The sequence below is a fragment of the Cryptomeria japonica genome, chromosome 4 (assembly GCF_030272615.1).
Source record: "Cryptomeria japonica chromosome 4, Sugi_1.0, whole genome shotgun sequence".
NCBI lineage: Eukaryota > Viridiplantae > Streptophyta > Pinopsida > Cupressales > Cupressaceae > Cryptomeria > Cryptomeria japonica.
Window position 1 is genome coordinate 40741024 of NC_081408.1, and position 16516 is coordinate 40757539.

Here is a 16516-nt window from a genome sequence, read left to right on the forward strand (position 1 = left end):
CACTCCTCTATTATTGTCATCTGCCCCACCAACTATTTCTTCATATCTTCCATACAGATTGCTCTTTAACCTCATCACTCCCTAGTCTCTCTAGTTTACTTTTGATTTCCACTACACCCTAGAAATACTTACAATGATAATAATGACGATTTGAAGTTTTCCAATATTTTCCTCGATGGGCCTACATTACATTGTGTGTTGTTCACGCTATAGTTTTTTTTGTTGACTTGTCATTCTTGGCAATCTGAATCTAGGTAATGCAAATTCATTGTCTAGTCAACAAATCAAATGTCGGCTTAGGTGAAGATGGTCCATTAGAGTAATCCATCTTTAAAAAATATAATTACGAAATTTTTGATGGTCGTCCACCTTCTTATCTCGTTTGATTGCATCATAATGCAAGTTCAGTTCACGTGATGGGTTGTAGCTATTCTGGTTCCAAATTCGCATTCAATAAGAATTTTTTTTTTTTTTTTCAAAAAATTACAGATCTGTTGATCGTGATAAACAGATTTAGCCACGGCTTTGATTTTTTGAATTTTTTTGAAAAAATCAATAACACAAGTTTTATAACCCCTTTTTGAAACTAGTTTAACTGCATCCGGCGTGATGCAGGTAAATTGTCTGCTCACTTGTGCTCATACAGAGACCTGGAGAGGGCTTCAAGTCATTCTCTATATATTCAACTAGAGGCGCTCAAAGCCTTAGAAAAAGAGCAACCGATACGTGTGGCAGTCTAATGAAAATGTGTTGGGTAGCTATAGCCTTTGTTCTGCTCTTCCACATCAACGACGGTTAGTGTTGTCCCTGCCATGAAAGAGTCTCCCTTTTGTGTTTCAAGGCATCTGTTCTTGATTTGTCTAATCAACTACTCAACTCATGACATCGTTTCAACTGTTGTGAGTGGAATGGATTCCAATGCCATCCTCACACACATCATGTCATTCGTCTCAATCTCCATAGTTCTTGGGATGCTTATTATTATGGTGACCATCCCAATCTCAAAAGGCCTCTTAGTAATTCAAATCGAGATGTTCTTTCCCCCTTGTTCAATTTTAAACAGTTGGAGTGCCTGGATCTCATTCTCAATAACTTCTTTGGAGTTCCCATCCATCTTGGATTGGGAAGACTTAAGAGTTTGCGCTACTTGGACTTATCAGAGGCTAGGTTTACTGGTGATATTCCAAGGGATCTAGGGAACATATCTACTCTATAGAACTTGGAATTATCAGAGGCAGGGCTTAGTAGAGATATTCCCAAGGAGCTGGGGAACATGTCTACTTTTCTCTTCTTGGATCTCTCTCAGAACTTCGATTTGAGAATAGTGGACATGCGGGCGTGGATAGGAAACATGAGAGATTTACGAGAGCTTATCCTGGACAAAGTGGATATGTCAAGAGTGGAAAGCAATGAGTTGGAGAAAGCTCTCTCCACCATGTACACTCTCACCCGTCTTCAAATGTTCCACCGTGATCTTTCTAGAGAAATTCCCCCTTCCCTTGCCAACCTCACCAATCTCACCTACCTCCAACTTGATGAAAACAGATTCAATGGTAGCATTCCTTCTGCACTGCTCAACCTTACAAGACTGCAACAAGTGGACTTGTTAGGCAACTTGGATCTGGGAGGGAACCTGTCAAGCATTCTACCCCAACACTTGGCTCCCCTTCACACCCTTATTCTTTCAACCAAAATAGTGGGAGGTGAAGAAATAAAACAAAGATAAATAAAAAATAACAGAAACAAATAGCTCAACATATGCTACAACATACAAAACCAAATCTTTATTATTTCTAAAATAGATTACAATGGCTTTATTTATAGAAGACTTGAGACCACCAATTAGGAGATTTTAACTAATGTTTTTTATGGTGGATCGATGATAAAAATAGAGTGCTAACTATCTAAGAATCTATGCATAATAATATTGCATCATGGTAACATTTCGATGAATGACAGTGAGATTGCTCTGTAAATGGTTGAAACTAAGCTCATAGTGGAGGTGTGGAGTTTAATGGTGGAACTGCATGTTCCCTGGAATTGATTGAAGCATCAGTTATATTTGATTGCTTGCATGGAGGATCTGCACATGGAGACGTAAGAGGAGAACAGTTTGAGAAGTGGGAGAAATTACTTCTTCCAACACTCCCCTTTAATTTCCACCACTAACACTTCACATCAGAATCTTTGTTTTAGTGGGCTATGTTGGCCCCTTTCCAAACATGATCCAATTTCATGCAATCTCTTAACTTTATACTGCGAACAATTTTCTTTAAACACTTTTAACTAGTGGTCTTCAAACCTTTTTCCCTCTTCGCATTAGGGTGACAACATTACTATGCTTCCCTTGATTTCTTGAATCGTTTGCTAAGTATCTCTTCAACTTTAGACAATAGGACTTATGCTTCTGCAATTGTAGCTATGGCTACATTGGGTGACTTCTCTTCTCTGAATCACCTTGGGATTTTGTGACTTATCACTAACCAATACAAATCTGAAGCGGTTTTGGCTTACCACGAAGCTCACACTAAGTGGTTTCTAGCTGACTATGAATCTTGCATACAAGTGGTTTCAGATGACCACAAACTTCACACATGTGTGGTTTCAAATGACCATAAACTTAGCAAACAAATGGTATTAGATAACCATAAACTAAATATTGCACCTTGCTTCTGCAAGATTTCCTCTTCTTTTTAGTTGCTCCTTCCTACTATCGCAATTTCCTCACATTACCCACAATTGATTTGGGTCTTCTATTTTTCAACATCAGATTTCTCCTAATCTTAAGCTCTTCAGGCTCTTTTTGAATCTTTTTGTCTCCTTCCTAATATGAGTGATCATGATCCTGGATCTTCTAACAACACTCTAAACACCTCAACAACTTTCAATGAAAGCAATCAATCCAAATCTACCACAATCTCAAAAACTTGGGGTCATACTCCTTCCTATGAGGGAGTATGGCTCAGGCCAATTCTAATGATCCTAGGTCTGATACCAATTTTGAAGGCAGAGATGAAAAATAAAACTAAAAATAAGCATGCTACAACATAAAAAAAAAACACGTATTGCTTCAGCAAATTGAAAAACCAAACTTTTTTATTAATCATGCATCTGAAGGAGAAACATCCGGTTCTTGGTCATTTGAACCTTGGCAATCAACCTATCACTAGGATTTCTATCAAAGATTGTGCAAACATCATTATTAAAGAGAACTCTGTATCCTTTTTCAATTAATTGACCAACACTCATTAGATTTTGTTTTAATCCAAGCACATAATAAACATCACGAATAAACCTTTTTTCTCCATTTTTAGTCAACACATTTATTACACCTTTCCCCATTACATATACTATAGTATCATTTCCCAATTTTATTTCAGATTTCACTGAATAATTCAAATTAGAAATAGTTCTCTATTTCCAGTCATGCAGTTACTACAACCACTATATAAAAACCATACATCCTTAGAGATTTTTTTTGCCACATTGCATGCTATAAATAAACTACCTGAATTATTATTAGATACATCTGAATAATTTGCTTTGGGTTTCTCATATTCTACTTGTTTCTTTCTACATTCATATGCAAAATGATCATATTTTTTACAATAATAGCATTAAATATTGGATTTATCAAACCTTGATGATTGTTCTTGAGATTGGTTTCTACCTTGTCCTCTATTACTGAAACTATGATTGGATTGATTGGTCCTTTCTCCTTGATCTATATTCATCTGTCCACCTCTGCCTCTTCCTCTTTCTCTGCTTGATGAACCTTGCGCTCTGAAAGCATTTTCAAAAGAGGTATTATTATTTCTATTCAATCTTGATTCATATGTCAATAAAGATCCAATTAACTCATCCACTAATACTTGTGACAAATCTTTTGATTCTTCAATTGCTACAACTATTGAGTCAAATTTACTAGGCAAACTCCCGAGAATTTTTTCAATCACTTTTTGATGTATTAATTATTCTCCATTAGATCTAATTTGATGCACAATATTCAATACTTGATTCATAAATTGCTCTCCAGACTCAGATTCTTTCATTTGCAATTTTTCAAAATTTCTCCTAAGAGATTGTAGTTTATCCACTTTCACCTTTGTATTACCTTGATAGGTTGTCTCTAGAATCTCTCATGCTTTCTTTGATCTCGTTGCTGCTGAAACCTTAGGAAAGATTGACTCATCCATTGCTTGCTAAATTAAAAACAGGGCTTTTGCATCCTTTTTTCTATTATCTCTAAGATGATCTTTTTCTGCTTGTTGTAATCTTTGATAAGCTACTTCATCCCGTGGTTATGCAAAACCTTTCTCTACCAAATCCCAAATATCTTGTGAGAAAAACAAAGTCTTCATTTTAATTGTCCAAAACTCATAATTCTTACCATTGAAGATAGGAATTTGAGGCTGAATTTGAGCATTATTTGTTGCCATGACTTGCTACAACAATCTCCTTTCTCTCTCGGAAAAAAATTGCACCAAAAAATAACTCAGATCTACATAAACATTTAACCTTATCTCTAATACCAATATGAAGAAATTTGTCTTTGCCTCAAAATTATTTCAACGGTAGGATTCCACCTTCTATATGCCAAACAAAGATTGTGGATCTCTCAAATAACAAGCTTATAGGTAAGATTCCCGCATGTTTGAAAAACAACTCTTCTATTTTGATGTTGAACTTAGAGAACAATTGTTTGGAGGGCAATTTGCGAGAACAACTTGGAGACATTCTTTCTCTTCAAACATTAAAATTGGGTGGAAATAGACTAAATTCATATATCCCATCCTTTCTTGCAAACATTAAGTACTTGGAGATACTAGATTTGAATAATAACAAAATGAGGGGTATCATTCCAACTTGGATAGGGTAGCTTTCAAAACTTAAGATTTTTATCTTGAGATCAAATAGTATTGAAAGCATAATACCTTCAGAAGTTACGACACTGCTACTTCTTCAAATCTTGGATCTTTCATCCAACAAATTTTCAAGAATCATTCCAGCCATTACTTCATCTTTGCACGCCATGAAAAATCAAACAATAGCAGTCAAAATATTTAAAGTTGTTACTTTTTATTTTATGTGAATCTAGTGACAATCATTAGCAAGGGACAAAATATGGAATATGTGAGATCATTGGCACTGGTAAAATGCATTGATTTATCAAACAATAATTTAGTAGGTGGAATACCTCCAAACATGGGATTGCTCTAGGGTTTGGTTATTCTTAATATTTCAAGAAACCATATTGTAGGTGGTATCCCAAAGAGTTTGGGAAAAATGGTATAGTTGGAGTCTCTTGATCTATCACACAACCAACTGTCTGGAAATATCCCTTTGGAGCTCCAATCGCTCACATTCTTGGGTTACCTGGGCTTGTCCTGCAATCATCTTTCTGGTAGGATACCACAAGGGGGACAATTATACACATTTGAGGCATCATCCTTTTCAAACAATTCAGACCTATGCGGCCTCCAACTCAATAAAACCTGATCTAGCCATCCCCAAAATAAATCTTGTCTTGCAGAGATAACTATTGATAAGATAGATGATGAAGAAGAAGATGATATATGATGGGAAGTTGGTATGGGAATGAGATTTGCAGTTGGGTTTTCTATTGTATTTGGAGTGTTGTGTCTTACCACAACTTGGAGTAGAAAATGCTTCCAAGTGATGGACTGTAATACCCCTTCCCTAATCAGACTCTTTTTGACCTAGTTGACCATGGTTGACTTTTCAATGGCTTACGTGGATGGTTGATATATTATTATTGTGATTTTTTTATCTAGGTATTATTATTTGGAGTGTGCTTTAGTGGATGTGATTATGTATTATTGCTTATTAAGGAGTAGATTATGATATGGACTTTATCTTTGAATGAGTAGATGTTAATTCTGCTTATGCATTGTATTTTATAAATGATGAAATGTTAATTCTATTTGTGTTACTAATGATGGACTAACACATTTACTTCATGTGTGAGTTGCACTATGTATCTGTCCTTATGTTTGTGTGGAGTTTGTATGGGGTGCGAGGAGATGATTTTTCGTCACTCACTTCGGTGAGACACGAAAAGTCACGATTCTCCCTCACTAGTGTAGTTATCGTGTTTGTATATATATATATATGTGTGTGTGTGTAGTGTGGTTTGGTGATACAGGAATTGCAGGTACAAGGTATCGACTCCACTTGGCTGCAAAGGTCTGAGCGTACCTAATTAAAGTGGTGGAAGTGGAGGAGATGGTTTTAAGGCCCTAAATGTCATCCCTAGCCTTGCTCGATTATGAGCATTGTCAGTCATTTGTCAACCCTGTCGGATCGCCAAGTAGGCCATCTTTTTGACGTTCATATGTGGGTCATGTCTTTATTTTGTTTAGTTGAGTTTTGCGTGTTATGCATTTTGTAACTTTATTAATTCTCTTCTAGTGTTAGTTAATGTGAAATTAATTATAAATACCTTATGGTTATTAATAATTAATGTGTATTGCTTTTATAAATTAAATTAAGAATAAAATATTATAGGCACCTTTTTATGGTTAAATAAATAAATCAATCACTCTTAGTTGTTTAGTTAAATTGATTGTTTTATTTATTTCATTAGCAGAATTTTTATTATGCCTTGTCCATTTGAGAAAAAATATTTTTAACTTAATATATATATATATATCTTGATGGCTTTTTGTGTGAGGGAATTAATTTTAAATTAAAAATTTGAATGTTTTAAATTTGAGTAAGAAAGTAAATTTGAATTTTATGAAAAGTAATATTTTCATAAATAAAGTATTGTGCCCTAAAAGATATTTTTGGGTGAAAATTTCTTTTTATTTGGGAAAATTTTCCAAAAGAGGAGTTCTTTTTCATCCTGAAATTTTTTTTTTGGAAGTTCTCGTATTTTGGGAGGATTGGGTGCTCTCCTCCAATTTTTCTTCCAGGAAAGCATTTGAAGGTTGGATTTCTAAAACCTTTGTTTGTCCATTTTTGTCTTTCTGAGCATGTGTGACTGAAGTTGTTTTCTTCTTTCCCTCTCTGTTTGGGAAGAAATAATGGATGGAGAAATCTGGTTATCAATTTCATTTTAGTGAGCATATATGCAACTTATTTCCTTCTTTTGTGAATTTGGAAATGGGGGTTTCAGTTTCCCCAATTTTGGGAGCAGAGGAAATGGAGGTTTTGTTGTTTATATCTAGCTTTGTGTTGTGAGTTTATTCTAAGAATTTCTGGTTTGGAATGCCCAAATAAAAACTAAGATTGTAAATGTTACTAGTCACAAGGAAGGAAATTTAATTTTATTAAACTTTATTTGTCTTGTTTTATTATGATTAAACTTATTAATATATATATATATTAGTTTTAAATTTTTTTGGGGCTTTTGGTGCCCTGTGGGCAACCCCACCCATGGGCTGTGGGTGTGCCACAACACTCCACAACCATTGGTGCCCATTGGGAACCCATGTTGTGTGTGTCATGGGCACTCCACAACCATGGGCACCCACGTTGTGGGTGTTATGGCACTCCATAGCGGCGGGGGCCATGAAGAACCCATGGGCTATGGGTGACATGACACACCCATAGACTTCCTCCTCCCCGCCTCCCTACTCCCCATTTTGTGGGGCCCATTAGCAGTTAAAGAAAAAAATTATATATATGTAAATACATATTGTTGTAAATATACTTATAATGATATATATGTAATTGTTTATTATTTTTGGAATTATTAAATGATGTTAGTGAATATGACATTGGAGAGATGTATTGTTTTTGAAAAATTACTGAGAAATTGGTTTAAACGAAATTTAGAAATTATAGTCAAACTTGATCAACATGGATTAGATAGATAAACAAATTTTTATTTTGAAATAATTGATGGTGTTTGTTTATTTGGCTTCGTAGATAAGTCATCGTGCAAATTGATTGGTATATGTGAAATTAGACCTTTTCATGCGTGTGTGGGTGTGGATTTTTAAATCAAGTCATTGTGGAAGTCATTTTGGTATATGTTGACTTAGACCCTTTTCATGTGTTTTTTTTGCTATTGTAGATTTTCTTGTCATGGAGGGATCAATTAATTGAAAGAGCTACAATTAGATAAAAATAGTTTTTAATTATATTTTGAATGGTCTTTATGCTTCCTTAATATGGATATGTTTACTGTGCAAGTGAACCTTTTTGGGTATTTAGTCTGATTGGAGGATTTTGGTGTTTGATTTCAAAAGAGTCATTCTCGTATTTATGTTGGTATGTTGTTGAATGTGAGTTGATCATGCAAGTTAACTGGTTAAGTTTTTATTTTACCTGTACTTGCTTTATTCTTGTTGTGGTCTTGTATTGTGAATAGACCAGTTGTCCACTTCAAACCTCCAGTTGGTTTAACCTTGGTAGAAGGTTTGTATAACCAAGTTGTTTCTTTAGTTTGTTTTGAACTCCCTATGTTGGTTGTCTTTTATGTTTTGCCTGGGAGTTCTTTAGAGGTTTTGAAGTGTCATAAGGACGAGTGAATTCTGAGTGGGGGTCGGGGCCCAAAGTGGCTGCCATGATAACCCCTTGGAAGTTGAGTAATAAGTGATAACTTAATTAATAAATTGGGGTTGGGTCTTAAAACATTAATCAAGATTAATTGTGCCTCTCTCATGGTTGAGTTCTTGTATAGACCCAAGATATAGTGAAAAGGCCTAGAATGGCAAACCAACCACCTTGTCTTCACGAAAGGTTTGTTGGGTCTGCATGAGTCATGGATGGGGGTTAGGGGTTAGGGAGAGGCTACCATAATAACCCAGGATGGGGGCCGGGGCCTATGGAGGCCTGTCGGGATAACCCATACTAGCTATGTGATGACACTCTTCCCTTATGTTCACTAATGTGTAGTCTTGTGTTGGCTTTACTTGGAGCATTCTTGTGGGAGTCATATCTATATGCTTATGCCTTATGTGAGTACCCGGTGTACATGTTAGACCATGTGATGCCTTATTATGGTTTGCTTGAGGGCCTTATTAATATCTCCTAGCATGGAGGGGTGGTCCCTTTATGGGCCACATGGTCGGGTGGTAGTGCCACTTTCCATCAGGTATTGTGTCTGTGCCTTTCTTGTGAGAGATTAGCTTCGCAGGTGCTCCAGATGTATCTCTTGGATTTACTCCATTCCATTGTACCGGTTGGTTCCTCTTTGTTCTTCTTGGATTGTATTTGTATCTCTTTGACCTTATGTGGTCGGTTGTATCATTTGGTTATTTATATGCCTTCTTGGCAAGCTGTAATTTTATGTAACCATTATGTATTTTTATGAGACTTAGTGTTTTAAGTGAAATTGTAATATTATATTATCCTTGCAATGTAATTGAATGTATTATCATGGATGAAGCATAAAAATGTTAACGTTATCACATGAAATTTATGAAACAATCATTGTTTAGTGTAATTAAGTTCCTAATGGATAAATATATATCTTAAGTGGATTAATTGACCTTATGTAAAGATTAGTTTAATTAAGTAATCCACATTGGGAAACCCTTTAGGAGTATAAGGTTAAGTCTTCCATTTGTCCAACTTCTATTGCAATATTATTTCATACGTTTATGTGTTCAGTATGTTTCAAAAAAAGATATTTTGCACTCTTTTCGAGTGTTTGTAGTTGAATCCTTTAGGGTTTCTTGGCGGGGCATTATATGGACGACATTATCATTTATCTTTTCAAAAGATTTAGAAAATAATTTCTTTCTATAATTATCAAAGAAGCTGTCTACAATTGTGGTAGAAGCTTGTAAGCTAATTTGTAAGCTTTATTTGTTTTCGTAACATATGATGTTGACTTACATGATAAGAGTGAAGTAAATCTAATTTTAGTTTGCAAGCATATGGTTTATGCACATTTTTATTAAGTAAAATTTAAGTTTTGTTCATGTATCATCATGCCTGCCTTATAAATTGAGAGGGTGATATTTATTTTGATCTTCAATGTGATAGGTCAATCAATTATTTATACCTACATTTTTAGAAAGTGTTTACACTTTGTTTTAGTGTGTTATTTCCTTGTTCCTATTGAGTGGCATGGAAGATGTGTCTTATAGCTCTAATAAAAATCTTGATTGACAAAGCAATATGCAATGATTCCTTAGAGTTATAAATTTAAGCAATTTCAGGTACAAAGTTTCTCTAGATTTTTGAGTTGTAAATAAAAAAAAGTAGCATGCTAACCATTCATGCTTTGTTATTGTAGGTAGTAGAGTCAAGAATTTGTATGGATAACAAGGAATGCAAAATCATTGGGAAATATGAAAAGTGAAGTGTGTTGTCAGCATTAAAAGTTTTATCATGTCATTACAAGGTAGAAATTATAAACAAATTTTAGCTTACATCTAGATATTAATGGTGCATCAATTTTATGTAAATTTTTTTGACATCTTGTTAATTTAAGTGAATTTTAAGATAACTTTTATGTAATATTTTTTTAATTTAAATTTAAATTAACTTGAAGAATCAAAATCAATAATCTTTATTGATTATTTTACTTTATTATGACAAATTTTTATTAAGGAAAAAAAGAAGTTATAACTATTTTATTATTAAAAATAAAAATTTATTTATTTATTATTATTTTAGATTAAAAACATAAATTTATTTTTGTCAAAAGAATGTGCAATATTAAATTATTTATAAATTAAAATTTATATTATATTAATAATGGTAGTGGAGAATTTATTTTATGATGGATATTTTATTCTTTTTAAGATCAAGAATAACTATTAAATGAATGAAATATTTTATTAAATGAATTTTTTTTGATAAAGATGAATATTTTTATCTTTTAGAATCATGTAATTTTGTTTAAATTACATAAATATTAATTTAATTTTAGAAATATTTATATTAATATAAATATTGTGAAATATAAATTAGTAAATTTAACTTAAAATAATATAATTAAATGCATCCATACCTTTTGTTTGGATATTCATTTTTTAACCACTACAGATACATAGGAGAATCATTACAGATACATACCACAATTAAAACTTTGATTGAAGGAGATCATACATGAGAAAATTGGCCATCTTAGTGAGGCTAGAACAGTCACATTTTCTTGCATCCTATACATCAACTTAAACTATAAAATGTTCTAAATACATAGATTATAATCCTTTTCCATTTTATGATATTTATTCCTACATTTTGGATGACACCAGTAGTGAGGCTGTTTGAGTAGAAAAGTTGGAAACTAGGACATCCTCATCGAAGTCAATCTCCGAGAAAGCAAGGAGTGCAAAAGACTAATCCGTAATTCCATCAAACGTAACACCAACAATGTGTTTGAGGGAATAGATAATAGATAGTCAAAAGGAAATCTCATTCAATTATGTAGTTTTTAAAACATTAATTCACCCCATCTCACAAGCCATTTAGAACCATCTAAACTTCCATCTCATTGTTAGTGTTGGAATATTAATTTGACTCAAATGACATGAGAAGACTTATAGTTTGAAGAGTTAAAAATAAAATTTGCATAAAGTTGTTGATTGTAATTTGTAGGAGTTAGAAATAGAAACTCTATAAAGAATAATCTATATGAAATAGATAATTAGAGTTGTGTATGAATATGCATTTATATCTTCCATTTTAACTGACATTCAATGTGTCAAAGGCTTTTTTCATTTATTGAAGTAGAATTATAATATTTTATTTATCTACCATCTCTAGAATCAATTGATCCTTGTTAATGAATAGAAATATCCAAAGTTGATCCTTGATCAAGAAGTTTATGCAATTTCATTGAGTAAAATAAATTTTTCTATCTATTTTGAATAATTTATATGTATTTTAAAAAAAAATTCAATTGATATTAAAACTATTTTATTCTTAATTTGTTCAATTAGTTGGATGGCCTATACTAATCTAGCTTATATAAATTTTAACTACCAAGTTCAGTCCAACATGGATTCTTAAATTTTGTTTGTATATGCTAGGATAAAGGTCATGTAACTATTAGACAATTCAGATAAATGAAAGACAACTGGGGTGGGGTGGGGGGGGGGGGGGGGGGTGCTGAATCAGTTGTCAGAGATTACCAGAAGCATTAGCAATCTAAAACAAGAATAACAAAACCCAAAATAATAATACCGGAATAGCAGTTAATCCAATTAAGTAAAAACAATAATCATAGAATAAAAACCATCCACACAACACCAAGATTTGTATGTGGAAAACCTGGTAAAGGGAAAAACCACGGTGGGAAGCCTACCCACAATCAGATAATACTGTCATCAACAAATACTTCAACAATCAGTATATCATCATCAGTGATTTTATAATATAAATTACTGTCAGCACTGCCCTTAGTATAATCAAGCTTCAAAAGATATTTATCCAACCTTGCATACCAAGCTCTAGGTGCTTGTTTCAATCCATATAAATCTTTCTTTAACCTGCAAACCATATAAGTACCATCTGAGAGTGAAAAACCATCAGGTTTCTCAATATAAACTTCTTCATCAAGATCCCCATTATAGAATGCATATTTAACATCCATCTGATAAACCTTGTAGTTTTTATAAGCAATATAGGCAAGAAATAATCTTCTAGCTTCAATCCTAGCTACCGGTGCAAAAGTTTCTCCATAATCAATTCCTTCCTTTTGAGAATATCCTTTACAAACCAATCTAGCTTTATTCCTTTTAACTTGACCATCCTCATTCAATTTATTCCTATAAACCCATTTAGTTCCAATAACATTTTTATTTTTAGGACGGGGAACCAAAGTAAATGTGTTATTTTTCTCAATCCGATCTAATTCTTCTTCCATAGCTTTTAACCAAAATTCATCTTTACATGCCTCAATTATTGATACTGGTTCAACTTGTGAAATTAAACATACCTCATTATTTTCTAGTCTTCTTCTTGTCATCACTCCATTGTTTTTATCCCTAATGATTTGATCTTCAGAATGATTCAATCTCACATACCTAGGAGTCTTCTGACACTTTGTTCCTCTTCCCTGTTCTTCAGCTACTGTAGAATTCTCTGATGTTGCCAGAGTAACTGGTTCAACTCTTTGTTCTGGTAAAGGTGCTACCCATTCAGATATAATCATCTCCACCGCTGGTTCCTTCTCATAAATTCTGATTTGGCTTTTGCTCAGCTCATCTACTTTGACATTAGCACTCTCCACTATTCTCTAAAATCTCTTTTTATAATATCTGTATGCTTTACTTTCATTAGAATAACCAAGAAATATGGCTTCATCACTTCTAGGATAAAATTTCCAATAGTATCATCTCTCCTGATATAACATTTACTACCAAAAATTATGAAATACTTAACTGTAGGTGAATTGCCAAACCATAATTTGTAAGGAGTCTTACTGGTTTCTCCTTTGATATGTACTTTGTTCAATGTATAAACCGTTGTACTAACTGCTTCTCTCCAATAGATATGAGGTAGATTAACTTCCATCGTTAGTGTTCTAGCAACATCCAAGATAATTCCATTTTTCCTTTCCACAACTCCATTCTGCTGAGGTGTCCGAGGAGCAGAAGATTGTCTTCTTATACCATGCTTGTCACAAAAGTTATTAAACTCACCGGATGTGAATTCTCCACCATGATTTGATCTCAAACATTTAATCTTCAACCTTGTCTCAATGCCCACTTTAGCCTTAAAGATTTTAAACTTTTCAAATGCTTCAGATTTTTCTCTCAAAAGAGTAACCCACACCATTCTAGAATAATCATCAATGATTAGCATGAAATATCTATCACCATGAAAACTTTTAACTCTAGTAGGGCCACATAAATCAATATGAATAAGATCAAGAACATCATTTGATTTATCTCGTATACTCCTAAAAGAGGTTGTGACTTGTTTACCCATTTGACATTATTTACATACTGGATTATAGGGCTTCATAATCTTAGGTATATCTCTAATAGCCTCAGTTGAACTGATCTTTACAATGTAATCAAAATTCACATCACACAACCTATTATGCCATAGCCAACTCTCATCAATCTGTGTAATCAAATATGTCTTCTCACTAGAGTTCAAATGAAATATGTTACCTTTTTTCTATGTACCGGTTGCAATCTCTAACCCAAATCTGTTAATAATTTTGCATTTTCCATCCTTGAACTATAATTGAAATCCCTTATCTACCAATTGTCCTACACTCAAAAGATTATGCTTCAAACCTTCAACATAATAAACATTGTCAGTATTGTTCTTACCATCCAATGATATAGTTTCTTTTCCCTTGATCATACATGCCTTGTCGTCTCCAAAACTAACTAGTCCACCATCAAATTCTTGCAAAGACAAAAACTTCCCTTTATCTCCAGTCATATAATGTGAACAACAATTGTCAATTACCCAGTCATCCTTGTCCTCAATTTTAGCAGCAAGTGCCTTCTCCTTAGGTACATTCTCTTCCAGTGCCGGATCATCTTCTTTGATAGCCAAGAATACCCATTCTTTCCCATTTCTGGATCCACTAGTAGATTCTTCTGCTGGTTCATCATCTGAATCAGTAATGCCTTCCTCATCTGCTATGTAGCATGATTTATCTCTGTTTTTCTTGAATATATACTTGTTCTGATATCTAGGATTAGACTTAAATGATCTCTTAACTCTTCCTTCAAATCTTGAATTCCTTTAAGGACATCTAGATGAAAAATGACCAATCTTATTACATGCAAAACATTTAAAAGATGCTTTTCCTTCATACTTACTTCCTACCGGTCCTTTCGCCACTCTTCTAGAAAATAGTGCTTCAAGTTTCTCAAAATCATCATCTTCTCTCTTCATATCTTCTAATTCTTTTTCATATAAAGCTTTCCAGTCTTGCTTACCGGTTGTAGATGTAGATGCATGAAAACCAGGTTCAGTCTTCACAATGCCAGAAGGTCCAAATTCCTCAAGCTCAAAAGAAGATAGTTTCCCAACCAAAGTATCTATGTTGACATATGTATTAGCCATTGTTCTCAACTCATTGATAGTAGTAGCCTTCATTTTGTAAGCCAGTGGTAGGGATATCAGGACTTTAGAAACAATTTTACCTTCACTCAGAGTTCCACCACAACATTGAATTCCCATAACAATCTCATCTACCCTTTCCACGAATGTAGTAATTCTTTCATCTTCTTCCATATTCAGGTTTTCATATCTCACCCGGTAACCATCAAGTTTAGCAATCTTCACTATAGGGTCACCTTTATTAAGAGTATGTAACTTATCCCATATAGCCTTTCCAAATGATTTGTCTATTAATCCCATTATTTGCTGATCAGAAAGTGCACACAAGAGGGCTTCTCTTTCTCTACAATCATTCTCAATCTCCTTGTCCAGGTTTGCCAGAGGAGGACTGCCAAATCCTAGATTATAGGGTGTGACACCATTCTGTGTGATCTCCCAAATCTCCTTGCCAAGACATCTCAGATGAGTCTCCATCCGAATCTTCCATATTGTATAGTTTGTTCCTTCAAGCTGCGGTATATCCCTTCGAAAGATAGCTCCAAAAGAACTGGATGAACTTGAACTGTTAGTCACCATAGGATCTTCCTCAAGTGGTTAAGCTTTCTATAGAGAGGACCAAAGCTCTGATACCAATTGTTAGACACTCCAGATAACCGGAAGACAACTGAGAGGGGTGGTGGTGGTGAATTAGTTGTCACAAATTACTGGAAGCATTAGAAATCTAAAATAACAATACCAGAACCCTAATTAATAATATTGGAATAGCAGTTAATCCAATTAAGCATAAACAATAAACACAGAATAAACACCATCCACACAACACCAAGATTTGTACGTGGAAAACCCGGTTAAGGGAAAAACCATGATGGGAAGCCTACCCATAGTCAGATAATACTTTTGTAGTAAGTATGTGAATTTACAATGAAGAGGCTTGCACTTGTAGGAAGGCGAACAACCTAGAGCACACTGCACATCACAAAAGGAGCCTCACTAACTACATATAGATCCAGACTACAATCTGAAGAAGTGTTGAACTACAAAAGATAACATCTCCTATGACTTAGTACAGTTCTGGTTAAGCTCAATACAGAGGACTAAATCCTCTTCCATAAACCCAATTTGATCTCCAATGATCAACCAACTCCTCTGCCTGAGTGATATTACATTATTCGCACATTACATTCCTTGACCATGACCTCTTACATTAACCATGATGATTTACAATGAGATCTTTAATCTTATTTATACAAACCCTCGACCATAAACAATCAGGTCAGCAACCAGACAATAAACCAATTACATAATTACAAACCATGTCGGCCTTAGAACAAATAAATAGTATTCACACATAAGATATCCTGAAAATTCAACAATAGGTCCTATCCGCAGGTTACATCAATGCCAGTCCATAACCTAGATCAACTGGGACCAAGTATAGGTCCATATGCTTTAGCAATGATCTCCAAACGCCAAGTCTTGAACATGATCACCAACAACATCCTGAAAATCCATCAGAAGCTGCACCCACACCAATTATGCAATGCATCAAAGATCT